Source organism: Falco punctatus (genome assembly GCF_963210335.1).
Source record: "Falco punctatus genome assembly, chromosome: 4".
Lineage (NCBI taxonomy): Eukaryota > Metazoa > Chordata > Aves > Falconiformes > Falconidae > Falco > Falco punctatus.
In genome coordinates, this window is record NC_137583.1 from 61,973,624 (window position 1) to 61,985,629 (window position 12,006).

The 12,006-nt window shown below is 41.3% G+C and overlaps 1 protein-coding gene across 7 annotated transcripts in view; it reads left to right on the plus strand.

Annotated features, from left to right (window-relative positions):
- The first annotated feature begins 2,274 nt into the window (after positions 1-2,274).
- Positions 2,275-12,006, plus strand: part of ZMYND11 (zinc finger MYND-type containing 11) — a 107,822-nt gene continuing 98,090 nt past the window's right edge. For 6 of the 7 annotated variants that reach the window (XM_080385845.1, XM_080385849.1, XM_080385851.1 and 3 more), the window contains exon 1: positions 2,275-2,648. The gene's annotated coding sequence lies outside the window, so the exon portion shown is untranslated. Of the gene's footprint in view, positions 2,649-3,510; positions 3,885-12,006 lie in introns of those variants that run through there. The other variant, XM_080385846.1, reaches the window with a different exon arrangement.

The following is a 12,006-nucleotide window of genomic DNA, read 5'->3' on the forward strand; positions in this document are numbered from 1 at the left end:
CTATAAGGAAACCCGCGGCTGCCCAGGGCCGGGGGAGGGTGGGATTTCCTTTCCATTGTCTGCCGGGCTCGGCCCTCCCGGTTAACTGTTTAGCGCTCCCAGCGCCAGCTCCATGAGGAAGTTAATGGCCAAAAGGGATCCGCGAAGGGCCCCCGTTCGGTGTCAAACTGAACAGACAAATGCAGGGGTCGGGGCTCCCCAAGAGCTGCTAGCAGGGCTGCAAACCTGTATACTGACAAGCGTTAAAAAGTCTTTCCAATGCAGATAAAAATAAGTCAAAACGACAAAAAAAATGCACTTTTTTATTCTTAAATGTGTACCCTGAAGGCTACATAATGCGAACTGTTACCCAGGGGCCCTAATGAGGGTAACAAAATGTATTCAAACAAAGCCCACAAACACCCATATATAAACTATATGCCTGTCTTTCTACACTTAACTTGATTTACTGCCCACCAGCTCAGACAAGGTAACGTGGCAGATACTCCCTACATGTTTGCTTTAGGATACCTTGTTCTTGCCAAAATCAAATATTTGTATCCTGAAACAAATATTTGGAGATGGTGCAGACTAGCCTTTACAAATATGTTAAGTACAGCAAATTGTCGGCAAGCAGTAAAAACCTGTAAGGTAGGCAAACCATAAAGCTTCAACCCTGAATATGCTTCCGCATTGGTGAAACTGTGGCCTAAATATTTATTTGACAGCTCTCTACGAGTCCTAAAGAGATAAAGAGCTAAAACCTTTTTATACTGAAGATAGCTGAACTTCTGCCTTAAATAAATATTTACATAGGTAAGGAGAAGGCACTGTGGCAGAGCAGTAAATCTTTGTGCTAAAGAACTTGGGACTGGAATTGGAGCTTTGTTTTGGAGTTATGGCAAATTCCCCCAGCTGACCTATTTGTAGGGGGTACCTGGCTGTTCCAGCTGAAGAATTAAAGATGGTTATGTGTGCTGCCAGCTATGCTTCTCCTCCGTTTGCTTCTGGATGCAAAAAGCTGCATGCCTTCACCACGCCAGCCTGAGCAGAATTGATAGCTTGACTTCATGGCAGAAACAGTAGAAACCATAAGGACTTTTTTTTCTTACATAAATATAGCTCAGATGCAATTTGTACAGAGAAGGTTTCAAAGAAACCTAAGACAGCCAAGCCAGTAATATCCCATGGAAACTTGGCATATATTTCTATCAAACTTCTTTTGAAAATTACATGCCTTAACGAAACCAGAGCCAAACATCACAACTAAATGCTCAACATAAGGTAGCCTTTCTGTAATTATACTGATGGTAAATCCCTTCTTCCTTAAGGAATTGCTTTTTATTAATACAAGAAATATAATGCAGTTAATAAATGATAGTACCACTGCTTGGTATCTGCCCAACTCCTCAAGCACCTCTTGAAAGCAGATTACCAGCACTTTCTTTCCTATCTATTTATTTTAGATCATGTAAGATGTTCTTTCATGCAACTATGTTACTTGCATTTTATTTGTTAAAAGAGGACATAAAGTCCTCATGCAGCAGTCTCAAACAAAATGTGGTTTTAGACACTACTAGAAATCTTATTTACTGAAGACACTGGATAAACTTTCGCTGTTCAGTGCGCAAACTGTTAAATCTTTCACTGACCGGGCACAATGGATGCATCTTTTTCAACATTAGCAGTCCAAAACTATTTTAGCAATACTAACGATTCCTCATATGACTAAAACTATTTGCATGCATAAATGTTTATAGAACTAAGCTTACAGTGTATTTTAATAAAGTATGTCACATTTCTATTCAAGATTAATTAATTGTGAAGTATGTTACTTTTTTATTAAATAATTCCTGAAGAACTTCAGAAACTTCAGAATGTATTTGCCTAGACATTTATTAGTAATAATATTTATCTCACATTCCATATAAAAACAGGATAAAATGTACATGTTTTCTTGCTGCTTACATATATATGTGCCTGTAAAGTTATGTATTTCACATTACCGTGTATTTCCCAATCCTGCAGTGAAAGGATGGTTAATGGTTGGACTTGATGATCTTAAAGGTCTTTTCCAACCTAAATGATTCCATGTTTCTGTGATCTACAGGTTGCAACACATAGCCAACTCTGAAACAGATCACTGATTCTGTATGTTTCAGTTTGTTGCTCAGTGTGACTATCTACTTTCAAAGATGTTAACCAGAATGTCTCCAAGTTGACTTCATGGTAGGAGGAATTTGCATGTATGAGGGCCAAAGAAGCAGCACGTTTTTCCTCTGCAGTAAGATAGGGTCCAGACCTAAAAGTATGATAAAATACCTATATAAGAAATAGTTAAAGATCCGTTTGAAATGTATTATTAAGGAAAAAAAAAGAAAGAAAAAAAAAAAAAAAAAAGAAACAAACAGCAACTCCAGCAGACACCACTAGAGTTCTCCTTCTCCCAAATATCCCTAGCACCATCCTAAACCCTGTTTACCCCAGAAACCTGAACTGTGGACAGACAGAAGAGGAGAGAGAGAGAGAAAATTCAGACACAATAAAACTCTGAGGGGAAAAATATGTGGAAGGAGGAGGCAGCAGCGGCCTGGGGAAGGGATTGAAAAGTTTCCCCTGGCTTAACTTCTCCCCCCCTGCAGCAGCAGAAGCAGCGCCTGCAGCACAAGGTGAGAGAGACTTTTAAGTCTGGGGAGGAGGGGTGTGTGTGCGGGAGGGGGGTGGGGTGGGGGTGAATTTACAGCCCTGTGGATATTTCTGTGTCTGCCTCCGTGGCTTTGGGGTGCGAGAGACGCCGTGTCTCATGCTGGGTGGATTTTTTTTTAATATGATGGAGGATTATAAACATGGCGCCTTAAAAAAACTACAAAATCATGTACACACTGTTCCAAGGAGATGGGGGAGAGGGGACAGGGGAAGGGCTGGGCACCAGAGGAGGGGGCAATCCTGCTCCGCGGGGTGCCATATGGGGAGGGGGGAGCAATTATACTTGATAATAAAATGTGTGGGGCTGCGGGGAAGGGGGGGGATGGAAGGCGGGATTTTATTATTATTATTATTATTATTATTATTTCATTTTTCGGAGTGGGCAGGATTATCTGGCAGCCCGCTTGGAAACCGAGGAGGAGAAGGGGACGGCGGCAGAGCGCGTGTGATTATTAACGGCGATTATTTTTGTCCCCACATCTTCCCCGGTCGGATTTCGGCTGGGAGGCGGCGGCGGGCCCCCCGCGCCGAGTTGCAGCCAGCCCCGGGGCCGGGGCGGGGGACGGTGGGGTGGGCAGAGGGGCGCACAAGGGAATCGCTGCCTCCAGCGCTCCGCGCGGGCCTGCAGGGAGCGGGGGAGCCGGGGACTCGCGTGAGAGGCGAGGCCGCGCGGGGTGTGGCGCAGCCTGGCTTCGGCCCCGTCGCCCCCCCCCCGGCCCCGCTCTTTCCCCACACGCGGGGCGACCGCTTTGCTCCCCACTCCCCCCCTCCCCTCCTTTCTGTCACGCACACCCCCGCCGCCCCCGCATTTCCTCGCAGGGCTGGGGGATGTCTGCTTGGAGGACGGGTCTTGGCCCGAGTAATGGCAGCTGCTCGACAGCGCCGAGTCTCCACAGGAGAGAGACGTCGGGCCCCCGCAGGCCGGCCGCGGCGGGAGAGGGGCCATGGCCCCGCTTCCCCGCGGGGGGGCAGAGGAGGGGACGGGGAAAGGGGTAAACTTAGAGCCCCATCCCTCCTCCCCCCGGGCGGCTGCAGGCGGGCTGCGCCACCCCCGCGGCGGGGACGGCCTTACCGCCCGGCGCTGCCGAGAGGGCCGGCGGGGGACGGGGCCCCCGGCTTCCCGGATCGCCCTGCTGGCGGAGCGCCTCGGCCCCCGGCACAGCCCCGGGGGCTTCCTCGCCTTCCCTATCTGCACCGGGGTAGGGCGCGGGGCGGGGGCGGGTTGGGGAGGGAAGGGGCCAATTTCTCCGCCGTCCTTCCCCGCTCCCCCACCCCGCTGCGGGTGCGGGGAGCCCCGCGGGCCGGGGCCCTCCCGGCACTGCTCACCCGACGCCCGCGGCCCCGCAGGGCCTGCCCGCAGCCCCGCCGCACTCGCGGTCGGCTGTGAATGTGAACTGTGGAGGGGCTTGCTTGTGGTGTTCCGGGAGGGGGGTGTGTGTGTGTGCGCCCGTCCCCCAAACCGCGTCTCCAGATAACTCCCCCGGCTCACTTCGTGAGGTGTTTTCCTTGCCCCCGCCTCAGGGGTTGTCCAGAGGCCTGTCTGCCTCCTCTCCTCTCCATCACGGGCAGGGATGCATGCGTGGGTGTGGGGTTTCCTATGGCGAGGATGGTGGGGAGCTGCTGCGCGCTGTCCTGGCCTGCCGTGTGTTTCAGAAACCATCCTCCTTGTAAAATTCTGATGTTAAGGACTTGGGAAACTTTGTGTATCCTTTGGGGCTTATCCTGAATACGGCAGACTTCAGGAGTTATTTGTCTTCTGTGAATATGGCAAACAACTTTACATAAGCTAGAGCTGGGGTGGCTTGAAAAGAGGAAAAGGGATGAAAAACTGTTTTAATTTGGTGTCGGTTGGTCTTATAATTGTATAATTTGACATTTTAACACCCTGGAATCATCTGCCACGGTCACTGTATTGTAGGAGTAATAATATTTGTTGTAGTTTTGAGAAGATCCTATTGCAGTGGAAAGGATGAAAAGCAGAGAATGCTTTCTTCTCCGAGAAATGCTGAATATTTTTTTTTATTTTATTTCCACTTCTGTTGCTATCCTTTGTAGGAAATTGTTTAATTCTTTAGGGGTTATCACTGAGACAGGTGTCGGGAGGCGGGAAGAGTGGGAGTGGAAATGCCAGTTTGTGGTTCAGGTTGCAGTCCCTTGGGTTTTTCTAGTCCCTCATCCTTCAGCGTGAAGGACCTGGCATCTCTCCACATTGTTTTACTTTTTTATTATTATTATTTTATTATCAACCATTCTTAGTGCGCTACGGAAAGTCTTTAGGGAAGTAGACCATTTGCTGACTGCTGTTTTGTATGAAACTGGAAGTACTCACAAAATAGTTACAAGCACAGATTTATGTTTAATGCCAGCTTTTCCATGCCTAAACAAACCCTCTTTGCTTTTGACCAGATATTTGTATTAGGAAGGGAATGGTTCATGGGCTAGGTAGTGTAACAAAGTACTTTATCTTTCTGATAGTGAGTTTGGTTTTAACGAGTGGGGGAAAAAAAGTTATTGTGTTGGTGACTCTTTGATAGTGCTATGGATGGTGGTCTCTGCCCTCAAGAAGTGGCATCTGCAACCGATCCTTGGTATCGGGTTCAGCACCAAAGGACTGAGTGAGAAAAATCACTCCTCATGAGCTGGGCACTGTGATGGAAGTTACTAGTGATGAAGTCAGCTATGTAAGGGGAGTTGTGAGTGCGCGGATGTTGGGTAGGGGTCTTAAAACTTTGACGATTTGCTAGAAGATGCTCTTCTTCCACAGTTTGGAGCTTTATAGCACTTAATTTTACATGGAAGTGCCCTCCATACCAGTTAAACTAGTGTTTTTTGGTTTTTTTTTAATATAAGCAAGCACCTGCAGCTATTATTTTTAAATGCAAACATAAAACCAAATTGAGTTTGTTCACCATGAACTAAAATTCTTAGTAGTTTGTCTTAATCCATATGCATTGTGAGCCAGAGCAGTACTTCTTAACTTTTCAGGAAAGATTGAACACTGCAGAAGCAACAAGAATTTCATGACTGTAATTGCTGTGCATGCAGTATGTGCCTGCTAGGTTGTTCGCTGTGATTTGATGCTGTGTGTCCGTACTATTTGTAGGTAATAGGCCGTCTGTATGCAGCTAGTGTTCAGATTGCCTGGGAGTCCTGCCTGCCCTCATAGCACAGAGTAGAAGGGATTATTTAGGAAAGACTTGAGGCTTTTTCTGGGGAAGAACCTGCATCACCTTTTCAGCCTAATATCATCTCAAGAACAAATGAGATGGTGAAAGGCTGGGAAGTGTGCTCAGCATTTCCACGTCACAGGTGAATATAACCCACTGGGTGCTCATAGTGATGTGGTGCTCCTGGAGAAGACAACTACGTGGATGGGCAATAAATTTGGCCTGAAGCTGACCTTGAAGTGGCTTAGGCTACATCTGGACTGTTGTGCATTTCTACCAGTGAACCACAGCTTGGGGACTGCTGAATTGTGCTATCTGCAATCTCTGAATTAGGATGAAATACTTCAAAAAGAAATAAAGCAATATTTGAAGATGTTTTCTTAATTTTAGACATCTAAAACTCTCCATAAATGTCTGCATTGTTTAATCTGTTAGAAAGTTGTCTCATTGCACGCAAATTGAGAGTCAGGGCAAATTTTGGAATTAAGAGACTTGGTTTGGGATTGAGTACCCAACTTCAGTCAACTAAAGTTCACAAATTTTGGACATACCTGTAACACGTTTTCATAGTTACTGCCTTCCACAGCCTTTCAGAGCATTTAAGTATAGAAGTGCGTAAGGACTACAGGCAGTGAATCTGTCCAGTATAAAAGTTATGAAAGAGGGAAGGGTGATGATGATGTCTTCAGTAAACTTCTGAATTTTCTTCTTAAATGGCTTTTTAGCTAGCTCCAGTGTGGCATAAGTGTTGGTAAAATAAGTCTTTTACCCATGGTGTAGGTTGTTAAAAATGCTAAGTAAGACTATAATTTATGCAAGGTATAGGTGTCTCACACCAGTGATGAACTTGGTTCATAAAAGGCTTAGTTGTTCAAAATTACTGGCCAGAGGCATACAAGAGTTTGCTTTCCTTAATAAGGTAAAGTTTTGGTTTTTTGCAAGAGTTACGTCAGAATTGTTGGAGCAATTTTTTTCCCCTGTCTATCCAGTAAATACATGTATATTTCTTTCAAATCCTGACCCGTGATTTTATTAATTTGGATGGGTTTCCTTCCATGTAGTAGGGCTTTCTTTAGCCATTCTTCTTGTACGGATTGCTTAGGAGTTAATCTCAGACCATGTTCTTTATCTGTATGGTTTTTTGTGTGTTGGGTTTTTTTGGGTGTTTTTAGTCTCAGGATGTGAACACTCCCATAGTACTTGTGTAGTACTTGGAGCATGGTGCCCTTGGTAGCTGGGCAGTGCAACGTATGTCATCTTTTACATAGCTCATACATTTTAGGCTGTCAGTGTTGCTTGCGCTAAATGTTGTGAACAAAGATTGTTCTTGTCAGGTTCTGGATGATTTTTGATAAGTTGCATGTAAATTTAGCTCATAATTGGGTTATTGTTCTAGGGTTTAATCTGCCAGTCGGGAGAATATAGCTGCAAAATAGGTAGTTTATAAGATGAGGTAATGATTCAATTTTGCAGGAATTTCTTAATAAGTTAACTCTTACATTCCTAAAAAAGTTTTCAGTGATTTTCAGTGCAGTGTAAAGTTGCAAGTTCAGTAGCGGTGAAGGAGTACCTCGTCATCTATACAAAATGCAAAACAAGTGTGGAAAACTTTTTCTTGACATAAAGCTCAAATTTGCCTTTAAATGGTGGAAAATAACATTTCTCCAAAAAAATCTTCATTCCTGGGTGTAGTGGAGGTGGCTGGAAGTAGATTGATAGACACCAGAGTGGCTGTGTACAGTATAATAAAAACTGTGGCCTCTAACCTGAATGGGTGAACTCCTGTGGCACACGGAGCTGTCTGGTTTCAGAGGCCTCTCTACATCATCTCTCTGCGACACCAGGGCTGAGTCAAGCTGATATTTTTTCCCATATTTTAAATTTTAGTCTTTAAACATAGTTTTATCATCTGTTTAAACCAATGTCTGCCATCAAGTTAATTGAGGAAGCCTGAACTCTTGTCTTATTATTTATTTTTAACTACGCTGTGAATATTGAATTATATGAAGAATTTATTTTTAAGGGGTAAAACCAGACAAATGACTATATAATGGATTTTTAACATAAATTTTATTTCAAAAGGAGTAAATAAGCTGCTTGTTCCAACTATACTGTTTCACTGATTGTCTGAAGTCATGCTAATGCTCACAGTTGGCTTGAGATGCTTTTTGATGTAAGATGGCTGCAATCAATTTCTTTAAATACACTTTATTAAAGGGTGAACTAACTTGAATCATAAGCTGTGCTAGAGGCTTATATTTTCCTTATGTTTCACTAAGATTTCATTCGTATTTTTTATGTCTCCTTTTTTTTTTCTCCCTGAGACAAACAGTCTTTTAGTCTTGTGGGCAGGCAACAGCAGGCACAGTGGTGATACTCTGTGACATGTCCATGAACCCAAGGTAAAGCTCATGGTGTCTAATTTTAGGTCAGCCAGCTTTGGTAATATCCTGTCAGAGCCTGATCCTATAGCTGTACCATGTAGATAAATCCAAAGTGTAGTTACTGAGAGTTTTGTGTACGAAGAGACTGGTTTTGATTTTCTTCCAGTCTCTCGTTTTTGCACTTCACTGAAGTGCCCAAGTTTCTGCTATGGAAGTATAGAGATATGTAATTTGAGTTTAAAGTATGTTATTGGTTAAAACAGCAGGATCCTAATATTTGTAATTTCAAAATTACAAAAAATATTTTAAAAATGTAAATAAAATACTGTTACCGGTGTACCAACAGTCAGAGTATCTTTGCATATACCTGTACATTGTATTCAGTGTTGAATTCCAAGATTAAATAATTGCAAAATAAAACATTGTGAATTAATGATTATGATTTTTTGTACAACTTTCCATTGCAATATTTGTTAAGAATTAGTTTCATATCATAATTCTAGCACCAGAGACAGTGAAATCTGAAGTGCTAAAATCCACTTACTGGTTAGAAAATGAAGTTGAACATACCTACAGAACCACCAGTAACATCCCAGTCACCCTTTTTGTGGAAATAGCATTTTTTACATGCAAAGAACTGGTCACGCTGTGTTAATTCATTTCTGTCCATAATAGGATACTATGGATTTGAGATCTAGTGATTTTAAAAAAAGTTAAACATTTTGCTGTTTACCTCTCATTTCTCCTATGCTTCATTTTCTTTCACTTTGTTAGTATGTTAAACATGAAACCAGCTTGCCTTATATTCAAAAATATGATTTTAATGTGGCTAACTTAACTATAATGTTTTGGTTACAGACCGTAGGAGTCTGCTAGTAGGTGTAGTACTCAAAAGCCGCATTTTGGAAAGTGGATATTTGTGCTTTGATCTCACGCACTTACAGCATGGCATTATTATCTGGTCTTTTAAAGATAGGTGGATGGGAGTCGCATGCAGTGACTCACGGGATATGGTACTTAGTTCACTAATTTTAGCAGAGCGATTCTTATCTTTCAGCATTAGATTTTATTGGATCCTTTTGGAAAAGTGATGAAGTGAAACAAAATGGAGTTGAGAGATGATTAGCAGAATCCCAAAGTAGATAGAGATATTATACAGCAAAAAATAAATTAAAAGGATGTGAGGTATGTTTATTGCTCAACAAATCTTTGACAAGATCTGAGAAAGAAGAGAGCTTTATCTTAGCACGCTATCATCCTTTTCTATTAAGTCTCGCACAACATTTATGCATTCAGTAAGACGGGATCTCACACTACAGATACCTGCTTACAATTACAGATGCCTCTCAGGTCAGAAACCAAGTAACAGCAGTCTGCACTGGCTGTGTGTGCCTTATTACTATTTTCTTGGTGTCTTTGCCAGTAAAAGAAAACTTCCAAAGAGGAGATAGTCTGTGTCTTGCATAACAGTGCAGTGCGTGTGATCACACACACAAATTAAAGAAGTTTTACCCCAAAATAGTGGGGGTTTCGTTTCTTCAGTTTTCCTTTTGGTCAGTAGTTAATTTTGTTATCGGTATCTTCTGAGCTGCCGTTGACTTCAGAGACAAGTTTAACCCAGTGTTTATGCATAATCCCCTCTCCCCAACCAATTACTTAAGATTCAGGTTCAAAATTGTAGAAAATCAAAACAAAAGAATTGCTATTTCATAAATGTAATCACAGGCCACTGATTGTTCACTGATGAAAATTGATGATGTTCACTGCAGAAAATCCATTCTTACCAATAGATTAATATTAATATAATGATAGAGACCTTGATCATATAAGCACTTGTTTCCCACGGGCACAAAAATGCATAGGCCTTGGAGCATACTGATGAATCAAGTTTATTTAGAAAAAATATTTTTTAAAACTAGAACTTTACATACAACTCTAATATTCAAGAAAGAACACAGTTACAATTTGTTTTGTCTGTATAATTTTATGTAATGTTCTATTTTTGATTCTTCTACTGGAGTATGCAGTGTTACATAGGCATTTTTCATGCCTTTTGAATATCAACAGTATGACTTGTTATTTTTGCATATACTAAATTTTATGTTGAGGATTGTTCCCATTGAAGTGAAGGCACTTTTCCTACATGTACATTCGTTTTTAAAGGAATTTACAGTATATATGAAAAGAACAGAGCAAACACAGATAACATTTTTCTATTTGTGACTTTTAACATTTTTTATGTATCTTAAGTCCTGTATGTTATAGAAAGCCTTAATTATAAATAAAGGGAACTGGTAAAAGAAGAAATACAAAGAATCTTATGGGAAAAGCCAATACCATTATGAGAAGAAAGGTTTATTTTTACATTAGGAAACCTAGGAGACAGATACATCAGAAAACTGAGGATTTTTAACGTACCTTCAAAATTACAGAAATTATGTATGTGAAAGCAAGTTTAACAATCACAGGATTTTAGTTTAGTTTTTTTAATCACTGAATATAAATTGAAAATCTATGAATTCTGAAAATGACCTTGACTCACCCTCATCCTTGACTCTAGCATTTACCTGCAAAACCCAGGCAATCTTTTTTTGCTCCATGCAACAAAGAGTTTAGAAAAAGTAATGTTCTCCTCACCTTGTGCTTCTGTTCTTTCTTTGTTTTGCAGTTCAGAAATCTCAGAAAACTGTTTTCCTTTCTATATTAAATAAAAGCAAAGCATTAAGCATTGTTGTTAGTTGTTTTCATAGGCACCATGCTGGCACCAGTTTTAGCTTCATATAACTATATTTGAGACTTCAGGATCTTCCCAAGAACCTACTATGTGAACCTTTTCTCAGGAAGCTGGGTGTTTCAGTGTCAGTCATCACATGCATGCTGACATGTGAAGACAGTATGGCACACTGAATAATTTGGCATTGACACTAACATTTTCTTAATAAAAAAGGAGAATTTACAATTTTTTTCACCAAAATAGCTTGCTAAAAACTTTTCTTTGTCTTGGTAAAATGTGAGGAAGAGAGAGAAGGCATGTACAATTTGCTCATCAGTAACTCATGGTGTCTGATCTCTTTATCAGTCTGACTAGAATGTGTTGTCAGGTTTAAAAGTTGCTATATTAAAATCTCGTTTGTTTGCTTGCTTGTTAAAAAAAAAAAAAAAAAAAAGATAGTTTTATTTCACTGACATATCTTTTTGAAACAAGAGTGCTGATGCATACCTGGAAGCATTTCAGACTGACAGTGTTGGAAGGCAAGAAGCATGGACCCTCTCAATCTGTAATGGCATCTTTCAGTTGTGTAGCTTTGTCATCTTCTTCCACTGACCTGAAGTAAACAGACTTATAGGAAATACTTGTTGTAATGAGGAGATTCTTCCTTTTCCTGCACACTTCCCACTTACTGGCTCCCAGAAGGCTTCTTTATAAAAACCTCATTGGCATACTCCTAACTTCTCGCTGATTCCAGACATGAGATCTCTTGTTATTCACCTTGTCCCTTTTAGGAAATAGGGATTATCAGTGTCTCTTGGTGCCAGTTTTATTAGGTTTTCTAATCCATGCTGACATTTCTTTTTCTCAATAGTTTTTAAAAGTTTTATAAAAATTACCCATTTACAAGTTATCCAAGTGTAAGCTTAATTGGTAGCACTAATTTCTGAAGGCGTGTAGCTTTTGATAAAATTGAATGAGTTTTTTTCTCCTATAGTGGTACAGGAAATATTGATAAATATCAGTGAAAGCTGATTGATGGCTCAGATGCTTTGAGTAC